This window comes from Oncorhynchus mykiss, chromosome 2, assembly GCF_013265735.2.
Source record: "Oncorhynchus mykiss isolate Arlee chromosome 2, USDA_OmykA_1.1, whole genome shotgun sequence".
Taxonomy (NCBI): Eukaryota; Metazoa; Chordata; class Actinopteri; order Salmoniformes; family Salmonidae; genus Oncorhynchus; species Oncorhynchus mykiss.
The window spans coordinates 8203492-8227170 of NC_048566.1; the positions used below are offsets into that span (position 1 = coordinate 8203492).

At 42.0% G+C, this 23679-nt stretch overlaps 1 protein-coding gene across 1 annotated transcript in view; it reads left to right on the top strand.

Moving 5' to 3' along the window:
• The first annotated feature begins 1608 nt into the window (after window positions 1–1608).
• The window catches only part of LOC110514591 (histone deacetylase 9-B-like), a 122631-nt gene continuing 100560 nt past the window's right edge, over window positions 1609–23679 (top strand). The window contains exons 1-2 of the mRNA XM_036937123.1: window positions 1609–1756; window positions 2754–2962. The gene's annotated coding sequence lies outside the window, so the exon portion shown is untranslated. The remainder of the gene's footprint in view (window positions 1757–2753; window positions 2963–23679) is intronic.

Genomic DNA, 23679 nt, shown 5'->3' on the forward strand with positions numbered 1-23679 from the left:
ACCATCCAGAGTAGTGATGCTAGTCGGGCAGCAGCGAAGGTACGGTGGGATTCGAAATGGCCAGTGATCTGTTTGTTAACTTGGCTTTCGAAGACTTTAGAAAGGCAGGGCAGGATGGATATAGGTCTATAACAATTTGGGTCTAGAGTGTCACCCCCTTTGAAGATGGGGATGACCGCGGAAGCTTTCCAATCTTTAGGGATCTCAGACAATACGAAAGAGATATTGAACAGACTGGTAATAGGGGTTTCAAAACTGGCGGCAGATAGTTTTAGAAAGAGAGGGTCCAGATTGTCTCGCACAGCTGATTTGTTCGGGTCCAGGTTTTGCAGCTCTTTCAGAAGAACTGCTATATGGATTTGGGTGAAGGAGAAGCTGGGGTGGCTTGGGCAAGTAGCTGCGGGGGGGTGTGGAGCTTTTGGCCGAGGTAGGGGTAGCCAGGAGGAAAGCATGGCCAGCCGTAGAAAAATGCTTATTGAAATTCTCGATTATCGTGGATTTATCGGTGGTAACATTGTTACCTAGCCTCAGTGCAGTGGGCAGCTGGGAGGAGGTGCTCTTATTCTCCATGGACTTTACAGTGTCCCAAAACTTTTTGGAGCAACAGGATGCAAACTTCTGTTTGAAAAAAGCTAGCCTTGGATTTTCATACAGAATAATACGAAGTGCTTGTGGAGCACGCTAGCTAACCCTTCCCCTAACCCTTACCTCAAACCTTTTAGCTAACCTTTCCCCTAACCCTAACCATAACATTAACCCTTTAACCTAACTCCTAAACTTAACCCTAACCCCAACCCCAACCGCTAGACTAGCTAATGTTAGCGAGCTCGGTAACGTTAGCCACCTAGCTAGAATTCGTAACATATCATGCATTTACAAATCTATAACACATTGTACATTTTGCAAATTCGTAACATATAATACTAATTGTAATTGGTACCATATCATACGAAATGAGTGATGGACAGCCACAAATGAATTCATACCAAACGTAACATATCATCCTACAGAATAATACGATATGCTCTGAGACCAGGTTGCCACAAGACACCCAGGGGAGAAAGTTCTCTTCAGTGGCCCTGAGGACAACCACCCCCGCCACCCATACACATACACAGACCATAGCTTCCCGCCCACCACAGTGGACCCCAGACACCTCAGACAGCCCAAACCAACAGAACATAAGCAGCCTGCTCTGCAGCATACTAACTGCACTTTCTCACAAAGACAAACTTAAATATAAACCCTATCACTCATTAATACCATTCCTTTGTGACATGCAATCTATTGTAATAGCAGTACAAAGTAAAAACACAATCACAAGGTAGTCTAGTATTATTTAAATGTATGTAGGGTAATCTGTTATCAAGATATTCACTGGCACCTGTAACAAGGCATGATTTTTAAGACTAGTTCTTCTTTATCCAGTGCAATCTTGTAGAGGTTGAAATATAACATCACTTTATATCCACATGTATTTATAAACACCGTTGCTATGTCTACAGTCCCTCAATACCACATAGGCTACAATTTTGATTGTACCGCTCCTGCTCTCTCCTCGTAGTTATTTTTAGCCCATTCGTCATACCGTTTTTAGACACTGAGCATTTCTATTCGCTTCGATTTTAAAACACGGCGCTCGCCTGACCCGAAGCCCTCTATCTGCCTTCGAGCAGGGTACTAAATTCACTTTACCGTTGCCAAATTGATCCAACCGAGTTTCTTCTCAACTCAACGTGGTTTTGTTGTACAGAAGGTAAGATAGATAGTGTCAAATCCTTGCAATGAGATACAATATTGCACCAGGTCGGTACAGTAGCAAACATGATCATGTTTTTAGTAGAGAATCTACTATTTTGAATCGGAATGTATTACTGTTATTTAGCCTATTGCTGTCAACTCTAGCTTGGTCTGAACTTAATTGTATTTTATCACAGTTCAAAAGTGACTTCCATGTTTTCATTCATAGCCCACCTGTATCTTGCCACTTGCTTTTTTATGTAAGAGGCTGTTTATTACATGATACAAAATGTTTTACTTAATAATAACCTAACTGAATTCATATTGCACATACTTCACATTAATCTGCATGAGCATAAACTACCCGATATTGTCCCCCTTATTGCTTTACGCCGGTAGACAGATAAAATGCCATGCGCATTGATTCTGTCTCCAAGCAGTACCACAGCCAGACTATAAATAGACCAATGCCCACATGTATGATCTCACCACCAGACGTGACTGAAGTAACAATGAGTTAGCTGCCTGCAACAGTATCATCTCTGCTATTATCTCCACAGATAGATAGACATGGTGTTAAGCAGCTGACTTAAAAAGTGGTTGTTTAAATGCATTTACATAAGGTTTATATGGCCGGCTATGTCAGTAGAGGCTGCTGAGGGGTGGAATGGCATTAAATCCCTGGAAACTATGTGTTTGATGTATTTGATACCATTCCACTACCATTCTGCTCCAGTCATTACCACAAGCCTTTCCTCCCCAATTAAGGTGCCACCCACCTCATGTGGTGAGTGTGTGTGTGTGTGTACGTGTGTGTATGTGTATATGTGTGTGTGTGTGTACGTGTGTGTGTGTGTGTGTGTGTGTGTGTGTGTGTGTGTGTGTGTGTGTGTGTGTGTGTGTGTGTACGTGTGTGTATGTGTGTGTGTGTGTGTGTGTGTGTGGCTTTACAATACACGCTATCAGTATATTAGTATTATCCCTTATCTAGATTGTTCACCTGTTGGTTACAGGGATGGTCCATTCTCATCAGCATCATAATATCTGTGGATCTCTTGTTCTACAGTCAACTTCTCTAGTCAAACAGCCAAAGAGCAAAGACAGGACAACAGCACAGAAGAAAAAATCAGCACAGTTATAAACCCACCACGGTCATCCTGGCTGATCGCCTACGAGCGTTACGTCTCACAGACAACCATACGACCAACAGATCCAGCTAGTGGTAAGTGACATCCCTCCCTACACTATAAAATGTATCTTAAGATACAAAAACAGGATGTCAACATTGATTCCTTGCAATTTTAAAATATTTTTTCAGATTTGACTCTAAATCCAAGAGTGGACAGCTCAATGAAATATCAATCAGCATTGGCTGTAGGGATGTTGTGATATTGGTGAAAGGGCATATTTGACTGTCTTGTTGACCCCAGTGTTTGAGTTGCCACGTTTCCTATGGTAACTTATTGCAGACATGCTGCTAGATGGCTTTGATTCAATTTTTGAGTAAATTTCAGGTTTTATGAAGCTATTGTATCTGCCAATGTTCTGTCTCGAGGTGTCAGATGTTGACAAAAGCCAACTGTTATTTCGGCGTGGTAATGAGAACACACAGGAAGTGGGGGCTTGCCAGTATTCACTTGACATTTTCAACTGTAACAAGAACAAAATGCTCATGTGTTTTGATACGAAAGCCCTTCTCAGACCACGTGCAAACGACCCTTCAGTCTTTTCTCCACCTCATAATGTTGATGATATTTTTACATCAGACTTTTTCTTGGCAGTGCGAGGGCTCACAGATGTCCACTCTGTGCTGTTCAGATGGCTTGAGGGGGCAGGTACCATCTGAGCTGTGTCATGGATGGACCGAGTCATTTTAACAGCTCCATGCACTTACAGTAGGTTTGACACAGTGCATCCTGATTGGCACCCTTTTCCCTATATAGTGCACTGCATTTGACAGAGCTAATATAATAGGATGCCATTTGGGATGCAGCCTCAGTTTCATGGTACCAAAATGTTGCTTAGATTAAAACATTTTTTGGGATTAAATACAGAGGGACGAAACGCGTTGATTTGACAGGTATTGTTAGTCACTTGTAGATTATGATAATGTACGTCCGTAGAGGTGTGGCCATATTACTAAGCACATTGGCAAGTCAGATCCAATGAGGCACAGCACAGTACGTGCTGCTAGTCAACACACACTGACAACACATTCATGTCTAGTTGGATATTTAACTTGTCGGTCCAATTCTGCGATAACACTGTGAATGCAAAGTGAATGTAATGTAATGTGTTTACTGAGTTTGATGATAATTGTTTATTGTTTTGACACATTGTACACAGGAAAGAATAATGCCTGTGAATGTGTTCATTCAACCAGTTAGAACAGCACTTGTTGAACATGGGCCCTGGTAAAAAAAGTAGTGCACTGTCGAGTGCATAGAGTGCCATTTAGGACGTAGATATTGTTTCAAATGGGACTTGTTACAGTAAAGAGAAGTGTGTATTGCCTTGTAGTTTAGAGGGAATTGAAACTAAAGGCCTGTTGTTGAATGGCTTGGTCATCATAGTTTCTGTTCCACAAACACTCCTTTGATATAGTAGATGTCTCCATAGCAGGTTTGATTTGATGCCTTGTTAAACAGTGTGTCTGGCTGTGTTTTCCCTCACATCTTACTGAAACCTGACCTGTAATGTAGTGAGGGACATGTAAGGGAACTGAAAGAAGAAATGCTGAACATTTTGTTCTTTTTATTATTCTCCTATTGATATGAAATGGCCTTTGGGAGCCCCCTTGTTGGCCTTTTCACCAGACTAATGACAGTTTTAAAGTGATGTGAGAGTGTAGGGTTTGAGAGTACTGAGGTTCACAACAGTGATGTGTCCAAAATGGCACCCTATTCCCCCCAGGGCTCTTGTCAAAAGTAGTTGCACTATATAGGGAATAGGGTGCCATTTGGGATGGAGGAAGAGGAAGTATGTATGATGACGCTGGTCAGAGGAATGATATACAGCACAGTAGTCAACAGTCATGTGCTTTATAACATGACTGTGTGAAAAATAACATTACTAATCGAAAAATGGGAAAATTGGGAGCAAAAAAAACAGATCATATTTTGCTATGTAATTATTGCCCGTATGCGAACCGAAATGAGAAGCTCTGACGTTAGTCATATTTCACACATTGAATTTCACACATTGAAAATGTGTGCCGTCAATTTAACCAGCATTTTCACCAACAGTAATCAGTTTTAACTTGACAAATTGAAATGCATCATAGAATCAGTTTCAACAACATAAAGCAGTTAACCTTATTACTGTAAGTTTCATACGTACAGTAGATATATAGGCAGTAACAATATAAATAATGCAATTTTTGACTAATAGAATGTGTTTATGGTCAATCAATATCCTACTATACATCAGACAGTTACTATACATCAGAGAGTTACTATACATCATACAGTTACTATACATCAGACAGTACAGTTACTATACATCAGACAGTACAGTTACTATACATCAGACAGTTACTATACATCATACAGTTACTATACATCAGACAGTTACTATACATCAGACAGTACAGTTACTATACATCAGACAGTTACTATACATCAGACAGTACAGTTACTATACATCAGACAGTTACTATACATCAGACAGTTACTATACATCAGACAGTACAGTTACTATACATCAGACAGTTACTATACATCAGACAGTACAGTTACTATACATCAGACAGTTACTATACATCAGACAGTTACTATACATCATACAGTTACTATACATCAGACAGTTACTATACATCATACAGTTACTATACATCAGACAGTTACTATACATCAGACAGTTACTATACACCAGACAGTTACTATACATCAGACAGTACAGTTACTATACATCAGACAGTTACTATACATCAGACAGTACAGTTACTATACATCAGACAGTTACTATACATCAGACAGTTACTATACATCATACAGTTACTATACATCAGACAGTACAGTTACTATACATCAGACAGTTACTATACATCAGACAGTTAATATACATCATACAGTTACTATACATCAGACAGTACAGTTACTATACATCAGACAGTACAGTTACTATACATCAGACAGTTACTATACATCAGACAGTTACTATACATCATACAGTTAATATACATCATACAGTTACTATACATCAGACAGTACAGTTACTATACATCAGACAGTTACAATATATTAGACAGTATAGTTACTATACATCAGACAGTTACTATACATCAGACAGTTACAATACATTAGACAGTATAGTTACTATACATCAGACAGTTACTATACATCAGACAGTTACTATACATCAGACAGTTACTATACATCAGACAGTTACTATACACCAGACAGTTACTATTCATCATACAGTTACTATACATCAGACAGTTACTATTCATCATACAGTTACTATACATCATACAGTTACTATTCATCATACAGTTACTATACATCATACAGTTACTATACATCAGGCAGTACAGTTACTATACATCAGACAGTTACTATACATCAGACAGTTACTATACATCAGACAGTTACTATACATCAGACAGTTACTATTCATCATACAGTTACTATACATCATACAGTTACTATACATCAGGCAGTACAGTTACTATACATCAGACAGTTACTATACATCAGACAGTTACTATTCATCATACAGTTACTATACATCATACAGTTACTATACATCAGACAGTACAGTTACTATACATCAGACAGTTACTATACATCACACAGTTACTATACATCATACAGTTACTATACATCATACAGTTACTATACATCAGACAGTACAGTTACTATACATCAGACAGTTACTATACATCATACAGTTAATATACATCAGACAGTTACTATACATCAGACAGTTACTATACATCATACAGTTACTATACATCAGACAGTTACTATACATCAGACAGTTACTATACATCAGACAGTTACTATACATCAGACAGTTACTATACATCAGACAGTTACTATACATCAGACAGTTACTATACATCAGACAGTACAGTTACTATACATCATACAGTTACTATACATCAGACAGTTACTATACATCAGACAGTTACTATACATCAGACAGTACAGTTACTATACATCAGACAGTTACTATACATCATACAGTTACTATACATCAGACAGTACAGTTACTATACATCAGACAGTTACTATACATCATACAGTTACTATATATCATACAGTTACTATACATCAGACAGTTACTATACATCAGACAGTTACTATACATCAGACAGTTACTATACATCAGACAGTTACTATACATCAGACAGTTACTATACATCAGACAGTTACTATACATCATACAGTTACTATACATCAGACAGTTACTATACATCAGACAGTTACTATACATCAGACAGTTACTATACATCAGACAGTTACTATACATCATACAGTTACTATACATCAGACAGTACAGTTACTATACATCATACAGTTACTATACATCAGACAGTACAGTTACTATACATCAGACAGTTACTATACATCATACAGTTACTATACATCAGACAGTTACTATACATCAGACAGTTACTATACATCATACAGTTACTATACATCAGACAGTTACTATACATCAGACAGTTACTATACATAAGACAGTTACTATACATCATACAGTTACTATACATCATACAGTTACTATACATCAGACAGTTACTATACATCATACAGTTACTATACATCAGACAGTACAGTTACTATACATCAGACAGTTACTATACATCAGACAGTACAGTTACTATACATCAGACAGTTACTATACATCATACAGTTACTATACATCAGACAGTTACTATACATCATACAGTTACTATACATCATACAGTTACTATACATCATACAGTTACTATACATCAGACAGTTACTATACATCAGACAGTACAGTTACTATACATCAGACAGTTACTATACATCAGACAGTTACTATACATCAGACAGTTACTATACATCATACAGTTACTATACATCAGACAGTTACTATACATCAGACAGTACAGTTACTATAGTAACTGTCTGATGTATAGTAACTGTACTGTCTGATGTATAGTAACTGTCTGATGTATAGTAACTGTACTGTCTGATGTATAGTAACTGTCTGATGTATAGTAACTGTATGATGTATAGTAACTGTCTGATGTATAGTAACTGTACTGTCTGATGTATAGTAACTGTACTGTCTGATGTATAGTAACTGTATGATGTATAGTAACTCTCTGATGTATAGTAACTGTCTGATGTATAGTAGGATATTGATTGACCATAAACACATTCTATTAGTCAAAAATTGCATTATTTATATTGTTACTGCCTATATAGCCCATCATACAGTTACTATACATCATACAGTTACTATACATCAGACAGTTACTATACATCAGACAGTTACTGTACATCATACAGTTACTATACATCATACAGTTACTATACATCAGACAGTTACTATACATCAGACAGTTACTATACATCAGACAGTTACTATACATCAGACAGTTACTATACATCATAGAGTTACTATACATCAGACAGTTACTATACATCAGACAGTACAGTTACTATACATCAGACAGTTACTATACATCATACAGTTACTATACATCAGACAGTTACTATACATCAGACAGTACAGTTACTATACATCAGACAGTACAGTTACTATACATCAGGCAGTACAGTTACTATACATCAGACAGTTACTATACATCATACAGTTACTATACATCATACAGTTACTATACATCAGACAGTTACTATACATCATACAGTTACTATACATCATACAGTTACTATACATCAGACAGTTACTATACATCAGACAGTACAGTTACTATACATCAGACAGTCACTATACATCAGACAGTTAATATACATCAGACAGTTACTATACATCAGACAGTTACTATACATCAGACAGTTACTATACATCAGACAGTTACTATACATCATACAGTTACTATACATCAGACAGTTACTATACATCAGACAGTTACTATACATCAGACAGTTACTATACATCAGACAGTACAGTTACTATACATCAGACAGTTACTATACATCAGACAGTTGCTATACATCATACAGTTACTATACATCAGACAGTTACTATACATCAGACAGTTACTATACATCAGACAGTTAATATACATCAGACAGTACAGTTACTATACATCAGACAGTTACTATACATCAGACAGTTACTATACATCAGACAGTTAATATACATCAGACAGTACAGTTACTATACATCATACAGTTACTATACATCAGACAGTTGCTATACATCACACAGTTACTATTCATCATAAAGTTATTATACATCAGACAGTACAGTTACTATACATCACACAGTTACTATTCATCATTTTTATTTTATTTATTTTACCTTTATTTAACCAGGTAGGCAAGTTGAGAACAAGTTCTCATTTACAATTGCGACCTGGCCAAGATAAAGCAAAGCAGTTCGACAGATACAACAACACAGAGTTACACATGGAGTAAAACAAACATACAGTCAATAATAAAGTATAAACAAGTCTATATACAATGTGAGCAAATGAGGTGAGAAGGGAGGTAAAGGCAAAAAAAGGCCTTGGTGGCAAGGTAAATACAATATAGCAAGTAAAACACTGGAATGGTAGTTTTGCAATGGAAGAATGTGCAAAGTAGAAATAAAAATAATGGGGTGCAAAGGAGCAAAATAAATAAATAAATTAAATACAGTTGGGAAAGAGGTAGTTGATAGGGCTAAATTATATGTGGGCTATGTACAGGTGCAGTAATCTGTGAGCTGCTCTGACAGTTGGTGCTTAAAGCTAGTGAGGGAGATAAGTGTTTCCAGTTTCAGAGATTTTTGTAGTTCGTTCCAGTCATTGGCAGCAGAGAACTGGAAAGAGAGGCGGCCAAAGAAAGAATTGGTTTTGGGGGTGACTAGAGAGATATACCTGCTGGAGCGTGTGCTACAGGTGGGAGATGCTATGGTGACCAGCGAGCTGAGATAAGGGGGGACTTTACCTAGCAGGGTCTTGTAGATGACATGGAGCCAGTGGGTTTGGCGACGAGTATGAAGCGAGGGCCAGCCAACGAGAGCGTACAGGTCGCAATGGTGGGTAGTGTATGGGGCTTTGGTGACAAAACGGATTGCACTGTGATAGACTGCATCCAGTTTGTTGAGTAGGGTATTGGAGGCTATTTTGTAAATTACATCGCCAAAGTCGAGGATTGGTAGGATGGTCAGTTTTACAAGGGTATGTTTGGCAGCATGAGTGAAGGATGCTTTGTTGCGAAATAGGAAGCCAATTCTAGATTTAACTTTGGATTGGAGATGTTTGATATGGGTCTGGAAGGAGAGTTTGCAGTCTAACCAGACACCTAAGTATTTGTAGTTGTCCACGTATTCTAAGTCAGAGCCGTCCAGAGTAGTGATGTTGGACAGGCGGGTAGGTGCAGGTAGTGATCGGTTGAAGAGCATGCATTTAGTTTTACTTGTATTTAAGAGCAGTTGGAGGCCACGGAAGGAGAGTTGTATGGCATTGAAGCTTGCCTGGAGGGTTGTTAACACAGTGTCCAAAGAAGGGCCGGAAGTATACAGAATGGTGTCGTCTGCGTAGAGGTGGATCAGAGACTCACCAGCAGCAAGAGCGACCTCATTGATGTATACAGAGAAGAGAGTCGGTCCAAGAATTGAACCCTGTGGCACCCCCATAGAGACTGCCAGAGGTCCGGACAACAGACCCTCAGATTTGACACACTGAACTCTATCAGAGAAGTAGTTGGTGAACCAGGCGAGGCAATCATTTGAGAAACCAAGGCTGTTGAGTCTGCCGATGAGGATGTGGTGATTGACAGAGTCGAAAGCCTTGGCCAGATCAATGAATACGGCTGCACAGTAATGTTTCTTATCGATGGCGGTTAAGATATCGTTTAGGACCTTGAGCGTGGCTGAGGTGCACCCATGACCAGCTCTGAAACCAGATTGCATAGCAGAGAAGGTATGGTGAGATTCAAAATGGTCGGTAATCTGTTTGTTGACTTGGCTTTCGAAGACCTTAGAAAGGCATGGTAGGATAGATATAGGTCTATAGCAGTTTGGGTCAAGAGTGTCCCCCCCTTTGAAGAGGGGGATGACCGCAGCTGCTTTCCAATCTTTGGGAATCTCAGACGACACGAAAGAGAGGTTGAACAGGCTAGTAATAGGGGTGGCAACAATTTCGGCAGATAATTTTAGAAAGAAAGGGTCCAGATTGTCTAGCCCGGCTGATTTGTAGGGGTCCAGATTTTGCAGCTCTTTCAGAACATCAGCTGAATGGATTTGGGAGAAGGAGAAATGGGGAAGGCTTGGGCGAGTTGCTGTTGGGGGTGCAGTGCTGTTGACAGGGGTAGGAGTAGCCAGGTGGAAAGCATGGCCAGCAGTAGAAAAATGCTTATTGAAATTTTCAATTATGGTGGATTTATCAGTGGTGACAGTGTTTCCTATCTTCAGTGCAGTGGGCAGCTGGGAGGAGGTGTTCTTATTCTCCATGGACTTTACAGTGTCCCAGAACTTTTTTGAGTTAGTGTTGCAAGAAGCAAATTTCTGCTTGAAAAAGCTAGCCTTGGCTTTTCTAACTGCCTGTGTATAATGGTTTCTAGCTTCCCTGAACAGCTGCATATCACGGGGGCTGTTCGATGCTAATGCAGAACGCCATAGGACGTTTTTGTGTTGATTAAGGGCAGTCAGGTCTGGGGAGAACCAAGGGCTATATCTGTTCCTGGTTCTAAATTTCTTGAATGGGGCATGTTTATTTAAGATGGTTAGGAAGGCATTTTTAAAAAATATCCAGGCATCCTCTACTGACGGGATGAGGTCAATATCCTTCCAGGATACCCCGGCCAGGTCGATTAGAAAGGCCTGCTCGCTGAAGTGTTTCAGGGAGCGTTTTACAGTGATGAGAGGAGGTCGTTTGACCGCTGACCCATTACGGATGCAGGCAATGAGGCAGTGATCGCTGAGATCTTGGTTGAAGACAGCAGAGGTGTATTTAGAGGGGAAGTTGGTTAGGATGATATCTATGAGGGTGCCCGTGTTTAAGGCTTTGGGGAGGTACCTGGTAGGTTCATTGATAATTTGTGTGAGATTGAGGGCATCAAGTTTAGATTGTAGGATGGCTGGGGTGTTAAGCATGTTCCAGTTTAGGTCGCCTAGCAGCACGAGCTCTGAAGATAGATGGGGGGCAATCAGTTCACATATGGTGTCCAGAGCACAGCTGGGGGCAGAGGGTGGTCTATAGCAGGCGGCAACGGTGAGAGACTTGTTTTTAGAAAGGTGGATTTTTAAAAGTAGAAGTTCAAATTGTTTGGGTACAGACCTGGATAGTAGGACAGAACTCTGCAGGCTATCTTTGCAGTAAATTGCAACACCGCCCCCTTTGGCAGTTCTATCTTGTCTGAAAATGTTGTAGTTTGGAATTAAAATGTCTGAATTTTTGGTGGTCTTCCTAAGCCAGGATTCAGACACAGCTAGAACATCCGGGTTGGCAGAGTGTGCTAAAGCAGTGAATAGAACAAACTTAGGGAGGAGGCTTCTAATGTTAACATGCATGAAACCAAGGCTATTACGGTTACAGAAGTCGTCAAAAGAGAGCGCCTGGGGAATAGGAGTGGAGCTAGGCACTGCAGGGCCTGGATTCACCTCTACATCGCCAGAGGAACATAGGAGGAGTAGGATAAGGGTGCGACTAAAAGCAATAAGAATTGGTCGTCTAGAACGTCTGGAACAGAGAGTAAAAGGAGGTTTCTGGGGGCGATAAAATAGCATCAAGGTATAATGTACAGACAAAGGTAAGGTAGGATGTGAATACAGTGGAGGTAAACCTAGGTATTGAGTGATGAAGAGAGAGATATTGTCTCTAGAAACATCATTGAAACCAGGAGATGTCATTGCATGTGTGGGTGGTGGAACTAATAGGTTGGATAAGGTATAGTGAGCAGGACTAGAGGCTCTACAGTGAAATAAGCCAATAAACACTAACCAGAACAGCAATGGACAAGACATATTGACATTAAGGAGAGGCATGCTTAGTCGAGTGATCAAAAGGGTCCAGTGAGTGGAGAGGTTGGTTTAGGGTCACGGCGATTTAGACAGCTAGCCAAGCCAACCGGTAGCAAGCTAGCATAGGATGGAGTCTGTTGTTAGCCACCTCTTGCGTTCGGTCAGTAGATTAGTGGGGTTCCGTGTGGTAGAGGGGATTAATCCAAATCACACAACAACAAAAATAAGAACAATAGATATAGTTATAGAGGCCCGAGAAGAAAACATAATAATTCAAATAAATAAATTGTCCGATTGTCTATTCAGATAGCAGCCGGAAAGACAGCTAACGGTTAGCGGGCCGCAGATGGGCGTTCCGGTAACGTCGCGACAGAGGAGCCAGCCGGATCTCCTTCAGGTAGATAACGTCGGCAGTCCGGTTGTGAAGGCCCGGTGGGGCTCCGCGTAGGCAGTGAAACGGGTCCGGATAGGTGACTGCAGCCCAGGAGTGAATGATGGGACTCAGGCGTGATTGACGGAGCTGGCTAGCACCGGAACAATCGATGTTTGCTCCGGAATCGACGAAAGCCGACTGTCACACGGATAGCAGCTAGCTAGCTGTGAGATCCGGGTATGAATGTCCAGAGAGCAGTTGAAATCCAGGGACATGGAGAGAAAAATTGGTCCGGTATGTTCCGTTCCGAGCCGCGCTGCGCCGTACAAAACTGGCGATAGATTTTCGATAGATTTTCGAACTAAAGGACAGCCGATGACCACAAACCGTGGTTAGCTTCTGATTAGCTTCTGGGCTAGCTCCTGGCTAGCTTCTGGCTAGTTTCTGGCCAGCCTCCTGGAGTTTCTGGCTAGCTTCCTGAAGGATTGCAGATCTGAGGTAAATAATACTTTTTTATAAATATAAATTGGTGAGGCTGGTTGCAGGAGAGTGTTTAGAAGATGAGTTGATGGAAAATAAAAATAAAATGTATGTGAAAAAAGTTGTAAATATATATATATACAGGACACGACAAGACGAGGACAAAAGACGTCTGAACTGCTATGCAATCTTGGAAGATCAAATCATAAATCATAAATCATAAAGTTACTATACATCAGACAGTTACTATACATCATACAGTACAGTTACTATACATCAGACAGTACAGTTACTATACATCAGACAGTTACAATACATCAGACAGTACAGTTACTATACATCAGACAGTTACTATTCATCATACAGTTACTATACATCAGACAGTTACTATACATCAGACAGTTACTATACATCAGACAGTACAGTTACTATACATCAGACAGTACAGTTACTATACATCAGACAGTTACTATACATCAGACAGTTACTATACATCAGACAGTTACTATACATCAGACAGTTACTATACATCAGACAGTACAGTTACTATACATCAGACAGTACAGTTACTATACATCAGACAGTTACTATACATCAGACAGTTACTATACGTCAGACAGTTACTATACATCATACAGTACAGTTACTATACATCAGACAGTACAGTTACTATACATCAGACAGTTACTATACATCAGACAGTTACTATTCATCATACAGTTACTATACATCAGACAGTTACTATACACCAGGCAGTACAGTTACTATACATCAGGCAGTACAGTTACTATACATCAGACAGTTACTATACATTAGACAGTTACTATACATCAGACAGTTACTATACATCAGACAGTTACTATTCATCATACAGTTACTATACATCAGACAGTTACTATACATCAGGCAGTACAGTTACTATACATCAGGCAGTACAGTTACTATACATCAGACAGTTACTATACATCAGACAGTTACTATACATTAGACAGTTACTATACATCAGACAGTTACTATACATCAGACAGTTACTATACATCAGACAGTTACTATACATCAGACAGTTACTATACATCAGACAGTTACTATACATCAGACAGTTACTATACATCAGGCAGTACAGTTACTATACATCAGGCAGTACAGTTACTATACATCATACAGTTACTATACATCAGACAGTTACTATTCATCATACAGTTACTATACATCAGACAGTTACTATACATCAGACAGTTACTATACATCAGACAGTACAGTTACTATACATTAGACAGTTACTATACATCAGACAGTTACTATACATCAGACAGTTACTATACATCAGGCAGTACAGTTACTATACATCAGGCAGTACAGTTACTATACATCATACAGTTACTATACATCAGACAGTTACTATTCATCATACAGTTACTATACATCAGACAGTTACTATACATCAGGCAGTACAGTTACTATACATCAGGCAGTACAGTTACTATACATCAGACAGTTACTATACATCAGACAGTTACTATACATTAGACAGTTACTATACATCAGACAGTTACTATACATTAGACAGTTACTATACATCAGACAGTTACTATACATCATACAGTTACTATACATCAGGCAGTACATATACTATACATCATACAGTACAGTTACTATACATCATACAGTTACTATACATCAGACAGTACAGTTACTATACATCAGACAGTACAGTTACTATATTTCAGACAGTTACTATACATCAGACAGTTAATATACATCAGACAGTTACTATACATCATACAGTTACTATACATCAGACAGTACAGTTACTATACATCAGACAGTACAGTTAATATACATCAGACAGTTACTATACATCAGACAGTTAATATACATCAGACAGTTAATATACATCAGACAGTTACTGTACATCAGACAGTTAATATACATCAGACAGTTACTATACATCATACAGTTACTATACATCAGACAGTACAGTTACTATACATCAGACAGTTACAATACATCAGACAGTTAATATACATCAGACAGTTACAATACATCAGACAGTTACTATACATCAGACAGTTACTATACATCAGACAGTTCAGTTACTATACATCAGACAGTACAGTTACTATACATCAGACAGTTACTATACATCATACAGTTACTATACATCAGACAGTTACTATACATCAGACAGTACAGTTACTATACATCAGACAGTTACTATACATCAGACAGTATAGTTACTATACATCACACAGTTGCTATACATCAGACAGTACAGTTACTATACATCAGACAGTACAGTTACTATACATCAGACAGTTACTATACATCAGACAGTACAGTTACTATACATCAGACAGTTACTATACATCAGAGAGTACAGTTGCTATACATCCCACAGTTACTATACATCAGACAGTACAGTTACTATACATCAGACAGTTACTATACATCAGACAGTATAGTTACTGTACATCAGACAGTTGCTATACATCAGACAGTACAGTTGCTGTACATCAGACAGTACAGTTGCTATATATCAGACAGTTACTATACATCAGACAGTACAGTTGTTGTACATCAGACAGTTACTATACATCAGACAGTACAGTTACTATACATCAGACAGTACAGTTACTATACATCAGAGAGTACAGTTACTGTACATCAGACAGTACAGTTACTGTACATCAGACAGTACAGTTACTATACATCAGACAGTTACTATACATCAGACAGTACAGTTGCTATACATCAGACAGTTACTATACATCAGACAGTACAGTTGCTATACATCAGACAGTTACTATACATCAGACAGTACAGTTGCTATACATCAGACAGTTACTATACATCAGACAGTACAGTTACTATACATCAGACAGTACAGTTGCTATACATCAGACAGTAGAGAGACTATATGTGTACGTTATGCTGTATATTGTAGTACATTGTTGTCATTTGGGAATAGAGAATTCTATAGAGGGCAATTGAAAGGCTTGTAGGCTGTGGTAGTTGTTCTGTTTAATTCCGAGATGAATCCTCAGCATGCCATTAGGTTACCAGGCAACAGTGTGCTCTTCTGTCAAATGCTTCTTGTATTTATTTATTTACCTACTTAGCATTTAGTTATGAGGGCAGGAAGTAAATGGTTTCATGCCTGTCTGGCAATAAACAAGAATATTAGCTATATGCCAACAAATCACTTGATAAACTGTGTCATGCGCTTATGATAAAATATAATGTAGTTTTCCATTCAAGCTATGTACTTTTCACAGTATCTCCTCAGAAATGATTGAGGCTGGCCTCCCGGGTGGCGCAGTGGTTAAGGGCGCTGTACTGCAGCGCCAGCTGTGCCATCAGAGTCCTGGGTACGCGCCCAGGCTCTGTCGTAACCGGCCGCGACTGGGAGGTCCGTGGGGCAACGCACGATTGGCCTAGCGTCGCCCGGGTTAGGGAGGGCTTGGTCAGTAGGGGTGTCCTTGTCTCATCGCGCACCAGCGACTCCTGTGGCGGGCTGGGCGCAGTGTACGCTAGCCAAGGTGGCCAGGTGCACGGTGTTTCCTCCGGCGCATTGGTACGGCTGGCTTCCGGGTTGGATGTGCGCTGTGTTAAAGAAGCAGCGGCTTGGTTGGTTGTGTATCGGAGGACGCATGACTTTCAACCTTTGTCTCTCCCGAGCCCGTACGGGAGTTGTAGCGATGAGACAAGATAGTAGCTACTACAACAATTGGATACTACGAAATTGGGGAGAAAAAGGGGTAAAATTCAAAAAAATAAAAAAAATAAAATAAAAAAAAAATGTAAAAAAGAAATGATTGAGGCTGAAAACGTCTCTCCATAACTTTTCATAAATGCATGTTTTATACAGAACATTTCACCTACTTTGCAGTACAATTTGATACAGGATACAGGACGCGTACTCAGAGCGCTGACTAGTTGGCAAGTATCTTTTTCAATCTCTCCCTGACCCAGTCTGTAATACCTACATGTTTCAAGGAGACCACCATACATAGTCCCTGTACCCAATAGTCCCTGTACCCAAGGTAACCTGTCTAAATGACTATCGCCCCGTAGAAATCACATCTATAGCCATGAAATGCTTTGAAAGGCTGGTCATGGCTCAGATCAACACCCATCCCAGACACCCTGGACCCACTCCAATACTGCCCCAACAGATTCATAGATGACGCAATCCCCCCCCCCCCCCCCCCCCCCACACACACACGGACACTATTTTTCCTACCTAAATGTACATATTACAGATGTAGGATCTTCATTTATTTGATCACCTACTTTACCTGCAAAACAATGTGATACATGATAGTAATAGCTTTCCTATAATGAGTAAGTTATGTATACATTATGGTATATATGCTGTTTATAGGGATTTGGGACTGTTGATATGTAGTGCTGGGCAGGGACAGATTGGGACTGTTGATATGTAGTGCTCGGCAGGGCCAGATTGGGACTGTTGATATGTTGTGCTCGGCAGGGACAGATTGGGACTGTTGATATGTAGTGCTCGGCAGAGCCAGATTGGGACATTTAATGTGTAGTGCTCGGCAGGGCCAGATTGGGACTGTTGATATGTAGTTCTTGGCAGGGCCAGATTGGGACTGTTGATATGTAGTGCTGGGCAGGGCCAGATTGGGACTGTTGATATGTTGTTCTTGGCAGGGACAGATTGGGACTGTTGATATCTAGTGCTGGGCAGGGCCAGATTGGGACTGTTGATATGTAGTGCTGGGCAGGGCCAGATTGGGACTGTTGATATGTTGTGCCCGGCAGGGCCAGATTGGGACTGTTGATATGTAGTGCTGGGCAGGGCCAGATTGGACTGTTGATATGTAGTGCTGGGCAGGGCCAGATTGGGACTGTTGATATGTAGTGCTGGGCAGGGCCAGATTGGGACTGTTAATGTGTAGTGCTGGGCAGGGCCAGATTGGGACTGTTGATATGTAGTGCTGGGCAGGGCCAGATTGGGACTGTTGATATGTAGTGCTGGGCAGGGCCAGATTGGGACTGTTAATGTGTAGTGCTGGGCAGGGCCAGATTGGGACTGTTGATATGTAGTGCTGGGCAGGGCCAGATTGGGACTGTTGATATGTAGTGCTGGGCAGGGCAAGATTGGGACAGTTAATGTGTAGTGCTTGGCAGGGCCAGATTGGGACACTTAATATGTACTGTATTGCCAGATTTGGAAGAAGTGGAGACAGACAGAGGCTCAGAGAAAGGAGGAAGGCTGAGAGGTGAGAGACAGGTTTATAGTGCATGGCCTCAGAGGTTTGGGGTTGCATCTCAAATGGCACCCTGTTCCCTATTTAGTGGACTACTTTTGACCATGGCTGAAATCAGTTCTGGTCAAAAGTAGTGCACTATATCAGGAATAGGGTGCCATTTGGGACGTATCCTCTTGGTCTGTCTATATTTGGCTTTTATGCTCTGATGTGTTCTGATTACATTTTGTCTGTCTGAGGGATGTCAGCATCCCTCCTATCTTGCTACAGTATAATGTTAGCAGGGGATAACAGAGAAATGAACGGCTGTTTTCAGAGCATGAAAAATGCAGCTGGGTCAAGTGGGCGAGGGTCCTGAGTATATTAATCTACTGTATGTGTGTGTGTGCGCAAGTGTGTGTGTTTGTGTATGCATTATGTGTGTGTGTGAGGTTAAACAGAGGCATGTGGTGTGGAGCGCTGGAGTCTATCTCAGTGTGTTGTCATGATAGGAACACCAGAGACGTGTGGTGTGGAGCGCTGGAGTCTATCTCAGTGTGTTATCATGATAGGAACACCAGAGACATGGTGTGGAGCGCTGGAGTCTATCTCAGTGTGTTATCATGATAGGAACACCAGAGACATGGTGTGGAGCGCTGGAGTCTATCTCAGTGTGTTGTCATGATAGGAACACCAGAGACATGGTGTGGAGCGCTGGAGTCTATCTCAGTGTGTTGTCATGATAGGAACACCAGAGATGTGGTGTGGAGCGCTGGAGTCTATCTCAGTGTGTTATCATGATAGGAACACCAGAGACATGGTGTGGAGCGCTGGAGTCTATCTCAGTGTGTTATCATGATAGGAACACCAGAGACGTGGTGTGGAGCGCTGGAGTCTATCTCAGTGTGTTGTCATGATAGGAACACCAGAGATGTGGTGTGGAGCGCTGGAGTCTATCTCAGTGTGTTGTCATGATAGGAACACCAGAGACATGGTGTGGAGAGCTGGAGTCTATCTCAGTGTGTTGTCATGATAGGAACACCAGAGACGTGGTGTGGAGCGCTGGAGTCTATCTCAGTGTGTTGTCATGATAGGAACACCAGAGACGTGGTGTGGAGCGCTGGAGTCTATCTCAGTGTGTTGTCATGATAGGAACACCAGAGACGTGGTGTGGAGCGCTGGAGTCTATCTCAGTGTGTTGTCATGATAGGAACACCAGAGACGTGGTGTGGAGCGCTGGAGTCTATCTCAGTGTGTTGTCATGATAGGAACACCAGAGACATGGTGTGGAGAGCTGGAGTCTATCTCAGTGTGTTGTCATGATAGGAACACCAGAGACATGGTGTGGAGAGCTGGAGTCTATCTCAGTGTGTTGTCATGATAGGAACACCAGAGACGTGGTGTGGAGAGCTGGAGTCTATCTCAGTGTGTTGTCATGATAGGAACACCAGAGACGTGGTGTGGAGCGCTGGAGTCTATCTCAGTGTGTTGTCATGATAGGAACACCAGAGACGTGGTGTGGAGCGCTGGAGTCTATCTCAGTGTGTTGTCATGATAGGAACACCAGAGACATGGTGTGCAGCGCTGGAGTCTATCTCAGTGTGTTGTCATGATAGGAACACCAGACACGTGGTGTGGAGCGCTGGAGTCTATCTCAGTGTGTTGTCATGATAGGAACACCAGACACGTGGTGTGGAGCGCTGGAGTCTATCTCAGTGTGTTGTCATGATAGGAACACCAGAGATGTGGTGTGGAGCGCTGGAGTCTATCTCAGTGTGTTGTCATGATAGGAACACCAGAGACATGGTGTGCAGCGCTGGAGTCTATCTCAGTGTGTTGTCATGATAGGAACACCAGACACGTGGTGTGGAGCGCTGGAGTCTATCTCAGTGTGTTGTCATGATAGGAACACCAGAGACATGGTGTGGAGCGCTGGAGTCTATCTCAGTGTGTTGTCATGATAGGAACACCAGAGACGTGGTGTGGAGCGCTGGAGTCTATCTCAGTGTGTTGTCATGATAGGAACACCAGAGACGTGGTGTGGAGCGCTGGAGTCTATCTCAGTGTGTTGTCATGATAGGAACACCAGAGATGTGGTGTGGAGCGCTGGAGTCTATCTCAGTGTGTTGTCATGATAGGAACACCAGAGACGTGGTGTGGAGAGCTGGAGTCTATCTCAGTGTGTTGTCATGATAGGAACACCAGAGACGTGGTGTGGAGCGCTGGAGTCTATCTCAGTGTGTTGTCATGATAGGAACACCAGAGACATGGTGTGGAGCGCTGGAGTCTATCTCAGTGTGTTGTCATGATAGGAACACCAGACACGTGGTGTGGAGCGCTGGAGTCTATCTCAGTGTGTTGTCATGATAGGAACACCAGAGACATGGTGTGGAGTGCTGGAGTCTATCTCAGTGTGTTGTCATGATAGGAACACCAGAGACATGGTGTGGAGCGCTGGAGTCTATCTCAGTGTGTTTTCATGATAGGAACACCAGAGACGTGGTGTGGAGCGCTGGAGTCTATCTCAGTGTGTTGTCATGATAGGAACACCAGACACGTGGTGTGGAGCGCTGGAGTCTATCTCAGTGTGTTGTCATGATAGGAACACCAGAGACGTGGTGTGGAGCGCTGGAGTCTATCTCAGTGTGTTGTCATGATAGGAACACCAGAGACGTGGTGTGGAGCGCTGGAGTCTATCTCAGTGTGTTGTCATGATAGGAACACCAGAGACATGGTGTGGAGCGCTGGAGTCTATCTCAGTGTGTTGTCATGATAGGAACACCAGAGATGTGGTGTGGAGCGCTGGAGTCTATCTCAGTGTGTTGTCATGATAGGAACACCAGAGATGTGGTGTGGAGCGCTGGAGTCTATCTCAGTGTGTTATCATGATAGGAACACCAGAGACATGGTGTGGAGCGCTGGAGTCTATCTCAGTGTGTTATCATGATAGGAACACCAGAGATGTGGTGTGGAGCGCTGGAGTCTATCTCAGTGTGTTATCATGATAGGAACACCAGAGACATGGTGTGGAGCGCTGGAGTCTATCTCAGTGTGTTATCATGATAGGAACACCAGAGACGTGGTGTGGAGCGCTGGAGTCTATCTCAGTGTGTTGTCATGATAGGAACACCAGAGACATGGTGTGGAGCGCTGGAGTCTATCTCAGTGTGTTGTCATGATAGGAACACCAGAGACGTGGTGTGGAGCGCTGGAGTCTATCTCAGTGTGTTATCATGATAGGAACACCAGAGACGTGGTGTGGAGCGCTGGAGTCTATCTCAGTGTGTTGTCATGATAGGAACACCAGAGACGTGGTGTGGAGCGCTGGAGTCTATCTCAGTGTGTTGTCATGATAGGAACACCAGAGACGTGGTGTGGAGCGCTGGAGTCTATCTCAGTGTGTTGTCATGATAGGAACACCAGAGACGTGGTGTGGAGCGCTGGAGTCTATCTCAGTGTGTTGTCATGATAGGAACACCAGAGACGTGGTGTGGAGCGCTGGAGTCTATCTCAGTGTGTTATCATGATAGGAACACCAGAGACGTGGTGTGGAGCGCTGGAGTCTATCTCAGTGTGTTGTCATGATAGGAACACCAGACACGTGGTGTGGAGCGCTGGAGTCTATCTCAGTGTGTTGTCATGATAGGAACACCAGAGACGTGGTGTGGAGCGCTGGAGTCTATCTCAGTGTGTTGTCATGATAGGAACACCAGAGACATGGTGTGGAGCGCTGGAGTCTATCTCAGTGTGTTGTCATGATAGGAACACCAGACACGTGGTGTGGAGCGCTGGAGTCTATCTCAGTGTGTTGTCATGATAGGAACACCAGAGATGTGGTGTGGAGCGCTGGAGTCTATCTCAGTGTGTTTTCATGATAGGAACACCAGAGACGTGGTGTGGAGAGCTGGAGTCTATCTCAGTGTGTTATCATGATAGGAACACCAGAGACGTGGTGTGGAGCGCTGGAGTCTATCTCAGTGTGTTGTCATGATAGGAACACCAGAGATGTGGTGTGGAGCGCTGGAGTCTATCTCAGTGTGTTTTCATGATAGGAACACCAGAGACGTGGTGTGGAGAGCTGGAGTCTATCTCAGTGTGTTATCATGATAGGAACACCAGAGACGTGGTGTGGAGCGCTGGAGTCTATCTCAGTGTGTTGTCATGATAGGAACACCAGAGACGTGGTGTGGAGAGCTGGAGTCTATCTCAGTGTGTTGTCATGATAGGAACACCAGAGACATGGTGTGGAGCGCTGGAGTCTATCTCAGTGTGTTGTCATGATAGGAACACCAGACACGTGGTGTGGAGCGCTGGAGTCTATCTCAGTGTGTTATCATGATAGGAAAACCAGAGACGTGGTGTGGAGCGCTGGAGTCTATCTCAGTGTGTTATCATGATAGGAACACCAGACACGTGGTGTGGAGCGCTGGAGTCTATCTCAGTGTGTTGTCATGATAGGAACACCAGAGACATGGTGTGGAGCGCTGGAGTCTATCTCAGTGTGTTGTCATGATAGGAACACCAGAGACGTGGTGTGGAGCGCTGGAGTCTATCTCAGTGTGTTGTCATGATAGGAACACCAGAGACGTGGTGTGGAGCGCTGGAGTCTATCTCAGTGTGTTGTCATGATAGGAACACCAGAGACGTGGTGTGGAGAGCTGGAGTCTATCTCAGTGTGTTGTCATGATAGGAACACCAGAGACGTGGTGTGGAGCGCTGGAGTCTATCTCAGTGTGTTGTCATGATAGGAACACC